General features: G+C 38.7%; 1 pseudogene; it reads right to left on the bottom strand.

Moving 5' to 3' along the window:
* Positions 1-8,111: 8,111 nt before the first annotated feature.
* On the bottom strand, positions 8,112-10,209 carry LOC100032205 (T-complex protein 1 subunit zeta-like; annotated as a pseudogene).
* Between the last annotated feature and the right edge of the window lie 268 nt (positions 10,210-10,477).

The raw sequence follows: 10,477 nt of genomic DNA, 5'->3' as shown, positions 1-10,477 counted from the left end.
TGGCACAGATGGATTTTTTAGGGTTTATCTGCACTGATAATGCTGAGAAGTTAATCAGGTTGTAAGGTCAGAGAGGGACCAGGCTGTGAGGTGCTGCTAAGGTTGTGAGGCAAAGATTCTCATGTCTCTAATGATTCCTCAACCACTGGAGAAGTTACTATTTTGAAAAAAAAGTTGCTGGATTGAGATTAAAGGTCCTTCTTTTCCACAGTGTCTCTTAGTCTCCTAACTATTTGAAGGAATTACAGACATGAAGAGATTTGTCTTAGGGGGGATATGAGAAATCCTAAAAGCAAAAATGGCTTTATCACCACAAGTGGGGTGACAGTTGTCCTAAAGTAAGAGGTTCAGAAAAGAATTTAGAAGAAAGGAATAAGGTGTATTAAGATACTGGGTTAAGTGCTAAGGATACAAATAAAAACATAATAAAAAGTGAGATAGCTTCTGATATCAATAATCGTATTCTAATGGATGAAACAAAAAATATTTTGGAGTGATGTTCAGTGAAAGACATGTTTGGAAAGTTTCAGGGACCATACATTTATTCAAAGGGAAGTCATTACCTTTCTAAGAACAATGGTAACATAGAACCACTAAACTGACTATTGAGACCACAGCAAGAGAATGGAAGTGGAGGTTCTGGATCAAAGAATGCAAGCCTAGGTTGTTGACAAGATAGCCTGGATAAGCATATGGATGAAATATGAAGCATGCTCTGGAATATCAAAGATGACAACAAAACTGCTAATAGAAAAGTTATAGAACAGTTCAGAGGAGATATCTGAAAAGTCCTAGATCTGTGATGGTGAACCTATGGCATGTGTACCAAAAAGGGCACACAGAGCTCTCTCTGTGGGCATGCTTGCAGTCACCTGCCAGAGTGCATTACTAGAAAGCCAAAGGTACTTGGGGCAGAGCTGTTTCACATCCCCTCTTCATGCAGCTAAGGATATTTCTCACTTTCCCCTCCCCTCTGCCCAGAAGCCCAATGGGAGCATTTCTTCCATCCCCTGTCTGGGGTAAGGCAATGGAAGGAGGGGAGCTCACATGCTATGTGAGGGTGCAGTGCAAATGGAAGCCTGTTGAGTCTGTGGTGAAGATGATTCCTGTGGTAGGGTTAGACAAGAGTTGGGTTTGAGGGGAGCATAGCTCACAGTATAGCACATGGCTGGAGGGGAGCAGAGCTGGATGGGAGGAGAGTGCTGGGGCCATTTTCCTCCTTTCCACATGCACTTTTCATCACCTGCCCCTCTGCTCAGCAACCCAATGTGAGAGCTTCCTCTTTCCCCTCTCTGGATTAAGGGGTAGGGTAGGTACAGCACTTGTTTTGGGAGGTAGGGTGGGGACAAGGCCTAGCACTCCATCTCTAAAAGCTTTGCCATCACTGTCATAGATAGTACTTAAGAAACATTACAGAGCAGCCTGAGGGAGCTACAACTTCTCTCTATCATGGAACAGAGGCAATGTGGATCATGGAAGTGGTTAAAAGGGTCAATGTAAGACCTACAACCATTCCAGTGGATGTTATCTTAGAGTGTGTGTGGAGCCTAATAACAGCCAGATTTGGTGGAGTGGAAAGAAGCACCAAGTACATTAAGAAACATGATAATTGAAGTAGAAGACATGAACATTTTTATGATGTCAGAGGTATAAGTTGCTCCTCCATGTTTGTGCATGGGTCATATATTGTTGCTAATTTGCTTCAGTCATGTTTGATTCTTTTTGACCCCATGTGGGGTTTTCTTGGCAGAGCTATTGGAGAGATTTCCCATTTCCTTTTCCAACTCATTTTATAGAAGAGGAAATTGAGGCAAGCATTTATCAAACCAATCAAGAACAGTGTTGTGGTTCCATGTTCCTCTTAAATTCCACAGATTACTCCATCTTCTGAAGTTTTGAATCATTTTCCTTTGTTTTGATTCATAGATGTCTGAACAAATTGATTATTGACATGGAGACAATATTTCCTTTAGTTGTTACTGTTTTTCCTGTTGATTTATCTGTTTAAGTTCAAAGTCTTTGAATTTTCTTCTTACTGAAATCTTTGGTAGTTTCAGTCTTTTTTCTTCCTTATTTTTCTTATTACTCATTTTCGGGCTTTGCTTAGGGTTTCCTTTGGGGCTGTATCACAAAACATTTCAATCATCTTTCTTATAGGACAATTCACTTCACTAATCTAGGTATATGCCTCATCTGATTTTCAGATGGCTAGAATTATGTTTTTTTCCTCAGGCTTGGTAGAGTGTCACTGCCTCCTCAGGCACTCCTCTCTCCGCAGAATCCTGTCTTGGTGACCAGTCCTACTTTGTGCTGATGCTTCTGGATTACAGCCCTTCCTCAGGCTTTTGCTCATGGAGTACTGGCTATTAAAGGTCCTAGAGAACTCTTACAGCTTGGAGCTGGTAATTCCATAGCACCAGAAATAGGGAGGATAGGCTAGGGTGTAAGGGATGAATTCAGTTGTAAATCTATATCTTTTCTTTGCGCCTACTAGTGAAGTCTCACATTCAGGTAACTTTGAAATTGGAGGAAAAGTGTTGAGTGCTCTGAAGGTGGTGTTTTAAAAAAATAAGAAAAGGAAGGGAATGTACCCCCAAAGGGAGGCTTGTACCCTGAGGTATATATATAGAGAAAGGGAACAGGGAGGAGAACCCCATTTTCCACAAAGTGGGGTTCAGGGGAGACAGCAGATGCAATGGGTTAACTCAGAGAGACGAGAGGGAATTTGAAGATTTTCCCCCTTCTGCCTTCCCTCCTTAGCTAAAGCTGCTTTCCCCAATTCGCTCTTGTCCCTCTTGTCCCCCCTCCACTACTTGAGACCAAAAGTCTCCCCTTGATCTGTTCACTCACACTCAGCTTGGGGAACAGATAACTTTTAATGTTAACTCAAATCAGATAATACAAAATGAATAATGGGCAGTGAAGAATGGGAAAAAGAAGGTGGGAAAGGGGTCCCTGTCTCTATCTAAACCCTTTTCATCCCTTCTGGAGTTCGGGGGAACCCAGGCCTTGGCAGCCTGAGCCCCCTGAGAGAAAGTCAGGTTGACTCACCCCTGGGCAACAGGAGCTGAGGTAAAGTCTGCTCAGGTTTCTCTTCAGAAAGTCCTTTCAATTAGGAAGTGTTGGGGGGAAAGATTTCCAGTCACCAGCAGGAAAAATGGGCAACCCTCAGGAGCAAGTCTTTTTCCACCTTCTTTCTTCGAGGTCGGAGAGCCCCTCACTGCTCTCCTCACCAGAGTCTTCTCTCCTCAGGAAATTCACTCCTGGGGCCCCTCCCCCATCAAGGTGATTAATTTCATATACTCTTCAGTCTGGCACATTTTCTCTAGTGCCAGCCTCTATCACAGTGGTGTGTAAGCATCCTTTCCTGTGTGTGTTTTAACTTTTATTTGGATTCTATGTGTCTCAGACCATAGAAACAGCGAAAGTTGCTTCACCTCTGGTGCCAAATTTCTGTTTTAGAGAGGTCTGAGAAGTCATGGGAATCACAGAAAATATCGCATCCCCTATATTGTTGCTTAAGTGTTCTGAAGTCCTCCAGTAGGTCTTATGGAAGATTCCTCCAAAGGAAAAACAAACTATACCTTACTTTAGTATACTGAGAGGCGAGATTGAGGGAGAACCTAGGGACCAGAATAATATCAAAGATCTACTGAACTATTATTAAAGAATATTATGAACCCTGAGGATACAGAGATGAAAGATAACAGTCACTGCTGGAAGGAGAACTCCCTCCCTGGCGTGGGATCCGCCCATTTAAGCACAAACCCAAGCCAGGACTTAAGAAAAGGGAACCATATGAAGAGAAGGGAATGCTGGGGCTTAGAGTCCCCAGGGTACATTTTTTTACAGCACACTTACTTAAACATGTATTCCTTTGCAATGCTTTTAATTATTGTCTAAAATGGGTATAGATGCCAAAGACCACTAGCATGTTGCATAATGGTTGACTCCATGTGATAAATTTATTGAAGGGTATGTTCAGAAAGAATCTTAAGCTATATTTTGTTATCTATTTTTTTGGAATGGGCATCTATGTCAGTAACATAGATATAACTCAGTATTTGAGAACTGTTATTTATTATTGTACAAATCTCAAATTACTTATAAAATCCTGGGAGGGAAGTCCCCTGTTTAATTCATTATTTGCCCTTGGTGCTTAAAACATTCCTGTTTGTTGTTTGGTTCTAGGAATTTTATTATCTGTTCTTTAAGGAGAATACATTTTGCCAGTTTTTCCTTTTAAAATATTTCAAATTAGTTCTTGGAAGAGAGAAAGTTTTTTGGTAGAGTATGGGTCATTTGGTATCACCCATCTATGGATCTGATGTCTGAAGACAGATATTATTATTTATTTGTTTTTTGAGCATCAAATTTCTTATTTGGGCATTGGATGAATTGATTGCTTTGGTTTCTTACAGTTCTAAAATCCTATAGGCCAAATAGACAAAAAAAATAGAAAAAATCCTTTTTATGTAAATACCTATCATTTAATAAATTATGCAAATTCCCAAGTATGGCCAATTCTTCTCCTTTCATGTTATTGGAATAACCACCTTGCAAATAGTGAGGATGCCTGAAATATGTAGGTTAAAAACATAAAAAGCAGTCCCTTAACAAACTGTTTGTAAACCCCAAAAGACTACCTAATGTGAGTAAATTTGGATGCATTACACACTTCCAGTCCAATCCAATTCAATAAACATTTATTAAGCAACTAGTTTGGGCCAGGCAAAATTGTTAGGCACTGGGAATACTATTAATAAAAACAGACATGGTACTTGCCCTCAAGGAGCATAAAATCTAATGAGGGGATATTAACAATACACAAAAGGAGAAAGAAATGAGAGTAGTTACAGGGAGGATATTAGGGGGCATACATTTAAAGCATTTTGTTGTTCCATGGACCTGAAAGCACAGAAAGGAGCACATGCACAGTAGAGTGAGTTGTAATGTATAGGACACGTTTGGTACTCTTCATCTTGCAGCCCTCCAATAAGAAGAGGGATGAAGCTGGAGGAAAGAGATGTAAAGTAAGGCTTGAGTTAGCAGCAGGGATGATGATATTAGAAGTTATGAGGTTATCTTGGGAAGGGTATCATAGCATGGATGCACAATATTTAATGGTTGCAAAATGACTTTAATCTTCATAGAGGATTGCTATTATACCAGAACATCATCTAAAGTAATTAGGAGACATTTTGGAATATCCAAGAAAAAAGAATGGCTAGGTTAAAATTTTGCTATAAAAGAAAGAAGAGGTGAGGGTTGAGGTGGGAACAGATAACAGCAATTGTAATCACACTTTCTAGAATATAAGTTCTTTAAGGTCAAGGATTGGTTTACAATTGTCTTTGTGTCCTCAATATATGATATACAGGAAATACTTCTTTGGATTGAACCCAAGATGGCAGAGTAGCTAAGCCTTCAGTCAATCATCTTTACTTTGTTTTCCCACCATTTTCATTTTTGCTCTCCTATTTATGACTAGGTAAACTTTCTCAGCTTTGCTGGTATAAATATTAATTCCCCTATTTTTCTTCCTTGATTTAAGTAAAGTCCTGGGATGAGATTCTTCAAACTCACTTCCTTAGCTCTATTGCTTTTTGGTGCACATTATCCTGCCTTCTTACATCTTTATACATTCATGAGAAGGAAGCAGAAAAAAGTAAAAGGCAGGAGAATTGGTTTTAGTGTAGTGTCACATATTCTGGTTCAGTCTATGTATATGTAGAAACCCAGAACATCTTTGAGATTATCTAGGCTAACTATATCCTATATATGGGGGAATCTATCAGTCTTTACCTAACTTTCCTCTGTAGAAGTTGCTTAAAGAGAGAATGGAGGGGAAAAGGAAGGAAAGAAAGGGAAGATAGCCAGAGTACCCCTCCCTGATCTGGTAACCCCAATAGGGAAATTGAGCAGGCTTTTCCTTTTAGTTTATAATTATGTTAGGGATTTAAATTAAAATTGAGCCAGACTTCATGGATCTTTAGATAGGTTCTTTTATTTTTGCTCAGAAAATAAAGGTCTGGAATGTTAAAGAAAATTAGATCTCATGCAGGTATGCCTGGAGAAAGGCTCTTCTCTATAAAAGGTGCCAAAACTCACCTTTCTCCCTTCTTTTTATATCTTCTCAGATACCTCCCACAAAGGAAGAAGGATGTGTCTGAGGAAGTTGGGTAGAGGGTCCTGGGAGATGTAGCCTCCCAGGGTTCAGAGCCATTTTAAAATGCACAAAGTCCTATTCCAATATCACTAAGGCACATTGGACCAAAAAATTTTTGTAGAGGATGAGTCAACTTACTCCATCCCACAATCAGATAGAACAAAAACATCTTACTATGGAAAGAGGAAAGGGAGAAAAAGTTTTTATTCTTATTAACTCTTGACATCCCAACAAGGTCAAGAGCTGACTTTTTCTTTCACTGTTATGTTTCAAATCAATTTTTGTTTGTCTGTTGTGTTGACCAGAAGAAGGATAATTCTCCTGCTTTGTCCAGGATAGGCATAGCCATTGATCTAAGAACAAAACAAAATAGAAACAGTGGACATTATGATAGGAGAGGTTCTTCTTTCTTCCTATGCTTCTTCTTTCAGAATGGAACATAAAGAACATTGGACTCACATTGGAATGTATTATCTGCCTGAAAAGTTTGAGTCTTGGCTGCCCTTATGCCAGACTGATACTATTAAATATCATTTGGATTCCTTGTTATTGTTGTCTTATATTTTTCCTGATATAAATGCTATTTCTATAAACTCTCAAATACTGTCAGACCAGGAATCTCTATTCCAAAGATCTGACTATATAGGTATCACATAGATAACTCCTTGGGCATCTGTAACTTTTTTGAGGCAGCTGAAGTTGGCATTTGTCATGGCATTCATTTTGCTCAGTGTGCAAAAGTGGTGTGGGGAAGGAAACTAACATTAATAAATATGGTCCCTTGTTTTAGGTACTATCTTCAAGTTGAGAATGAAGATCAACTTCTACCAGAAATATTCCAGGACTATGTGTCTACACCAATAGGATTTGCCCTCATAAAATTGGTACTAGATTTGTCATTTCAGTCATACATCCCGATGGTGGCAGAAAACTGATCTTCTTTTTTGAGTTGAATTTTATTTTTTTTTCAATAAACTCTCAGTTTTCTCTCTTTCAACAGTGTAAAAAGAAAAAATAAAATTCTTCTAACAAATATGCACAGTCCAGCAAAATAAAATTCTTTCATTGGATGTACAAAATAAATATGACCCATTCAGACTTACAGGGTTGTTCTGAGGAATAAATGAGATAACAAATGTAAACCTTGAAGTACCTGTATCAATGTTAGCTATGAAAATGCTGATGACGAAAAACCCTGGATATATCACCTCATTTTCAGAACCCAGATAGATTCATCCTTAGTCACTTGGAACTAGAGTTGATCATTGTCCTTATCTTCACTCTGGATCAGTTCATAGAAGTCTTTCCAGTTTTCTGTGAAACTATCTCATTTATATAACCCCACCCCCTATCTACACCCATTCCATACACATACACACATATAGTTTATATGTGTTTAATTGTGTGGATTTATAAATTCACATGTGCTTAAATATTATGTATATAGATGCATATAATATATGTATCCCACTATACACATCCTGATTACAGCTTTGTAGATAATAGTAACAATATCAGTAACAAAATCTAGAAAGTATACAGGAAATGAGGGGCCCAAGGAAAGTGTTAAAACAAATAGGATAAGTTATATGACTTTGGTAAAGATCATTTACTTATTTTTGTGAGACAAAATAAATGATTGGTATGTAGTATAATTTTTTCTTTTCTTTTGATATTTATTCATTTGGGGGTAAAAAGGATTGCAGCTTTAATTGGAGGCTTTAGTGCAATTAAAATAATGAATATTGTAATCATTTTAGTACACTTTTGAATGGGGGATAATAATTTTGGTTACAGAGGCCATGTTTACTGCTACATTAAGAAAAACAATTATTCTTTGGAATGTCATTTGATGGCTAGGAATCAGGGCCACCACCAGACATATACTTTGAGGTTTTTCCTGTGGGACTTTCATAATCCCAATAGAAACCTGGGATCAAATTCAACCTTTCAGAGATGATATTCCAGCACACATGATCTAAAGACCCAGGAGATTATTGGTGGCAATTACACTGCAGGAGTGAAGGAGCTGCTTCTTGACATAATGGTTATCCCAAATGCCAATAATGGGCTCACCTGTCTTCAAATCAACGCCAAAATTTTGTCCTGATTCTTCATGTTCAGCCTGTACCTTAACTAATGTTTCCTGAAGGTCAAAACCAGAGTTCTGAAGCAAGAACCTTGGGAATAATGAGCAAAGTATCAGCAAAAACTTGGACTTCAAGACAGGCCCTTACCTTGACATTGGGCTTATGTTTAATGAGAGCTTCAGCTATGGTCACTTCCACTGCACCCACACCAGAAACTACACAGCCATCTTCAATAGCATTCTTGACAGCATGCAGACCCTCTCTTACTGCATCCTTGATCTGTGTAAGTGTGTAATTATTTGGTCCTTTGATCAACAATGGGACAGATCGAGGGTTGCCATATTTCTCAATAAAGGTGAATTTTTCTTCTCCCAGGGTATATTCATAGACCAGGCCTGTATGTCCTAAACTGTCAGAATTTAACTTGTCAAGAGAATTCACTGCCATTCCACCATATGCAAAAGTCAATCTTTCCATATTTCTTCTTTATGTTCTGCGGAGTGGTACTATACCTTCTTTTGCAAAAGCCATTCCCTTTTGATTAATAACAACAAATCCTTTGTCTGAATCACTGGACACTTTTCTTTTCAGTTCTACTATTTTCTTTACTCTATCTTCAATGAATTTCCTTTCTGCTTTTATTAGATTCTCACTCTCCTCTGCACTCCTGTAAAAAAATCCAGAATTCACTAGTTGTTTTTTTTTTTCCATATTCTAATGGCACATTGCATGTAAGGATATAAGCATCTTCTACTCTTTTCTTCATATCAGGGTGTTGGGGAGCATGGTACAAAACTAGTCCTCTAATCAACAATGTTTTAGTTTCTGATTTATGCTTCATTTCCATGATCTCTACCATGAAAAGATCAATAGTTCCACTAGATTTTCTGACAGTAAAAATTGAGTCTACTACTGCCTCAGTCATCATATCAGCCAGGTTAGCATTGCCTTTTGTGTGCAGGAATATTCAGGCCACATCTATGAGAATTTCTCCATTTCCTTGCTGATTTTGACTTGTTCCAAGACTTCAAGTTCCTTCGTCTTGGCAGCTTCAAACTCTTCTGTTATTATCCAGGCTTATTATTCAGCGATGTAGACATAAGACTGTTTCAGCAACTCTCCAATGATGAGAACATTTGAAGTAGTGCCATCACTAGTAATGTCATCCCAGGCTGAAGCTACTTTGGCTATCAAGGAGGCTATTGCTTGTTGAATTTGCATCTAGTGTAACAGCACATTGCCATCCTTGGTGAGCTGTATATCTATGGTGCGGGATGGGAGCGAGAACACACGGGAGCTGAAGGCTTGACCTGGATGCTGGGCTGGATGCTGGGCTGGATGGAGGCAGACCGTGGCCACATAGGTTCCTCTCAGGCAAGCCCCAAGCGTGCCCCCTCCCCCGCCCTCTTTTGATATTTAAAAGTTTGTGTTTGTTGAGCCTTGTAAAATTCATAGCAAACAAAACATCTTCCTCACAAGAGGACTATAATGAAGGTTGTACAAAATTTATTCACTTTTTAAAGGTGATGATACTGAGACCCAGAGAAGCAAAGCAACACATCCTTAAGCATACATATAGTAACTGTGAAGAGTGCCGCAATTCATCCTCCTCTAAGCTGCCTTAGTGATTTTTCAGAAAATGGATTGACCATGTTATACTCCTTGTTCAGCGCTCTCCAGTGGCTGTCAATTACTCCTTGGAGCAAAAATAAGCTCCCCTGTTTGACATTTAAAGTTCTCCAAAGCCTGACCCCTTCCTACATTTCCAGTCTTCTGACATGACTTTTTGTACTTCAAGATTCAGCCACTCTGGCTTATGTTCAGTCCCTCTATTTGCACTTCATATATGAGCCATTGCCTTTTGAATGATTCCCATTCCTGGACTCTTTGAACACTCACTTTTTCTTCTTGGTTTCTCTGGCTTCCTTCAAGGCTCAGGTCAAGTCCCATCTTCTGCAGGTGCTCTTTCCTTCCTCTTTCCTATTCTATCCTTTCTCAGATTACTTTCTATCTACACTGTATTTGTCTTGTATTTATTTGGTTATTTATATGTGCTCTCCTCCATTACAATATAAGCTCCATGATTAACTGATTTTGAATACTTTGGTACAGAAAAAATATTTAATAAATTCTTGTTGACTGACTTACAATTGATAGACACTAATATATTCACAAAACTAGTCATTGTCAGAGTTAGGATAGAAGATCATTCCTTTGA

This window comes from Monodelphis domestica, chromosome 1, assembly GCF_027887165.1.
Source record: "Monodelphis domestica isolate mMonDom1 chromosome 1, mMonDom1.pri, whole genome shotgun sequence".
NCBI classification, from domain to species: domain Eukaryota; kingdom Metazoa; phylum Chordata; class Mammalia; order Didelphimorphia; family Didelphidae; genus Monodelphis; species Monodelphis domestica.
The sequence above is the reverse complement of the archived record's forward strand: the minus strand, read 5'-3'. Positions and strand labels throughout refer to the sequence as shown.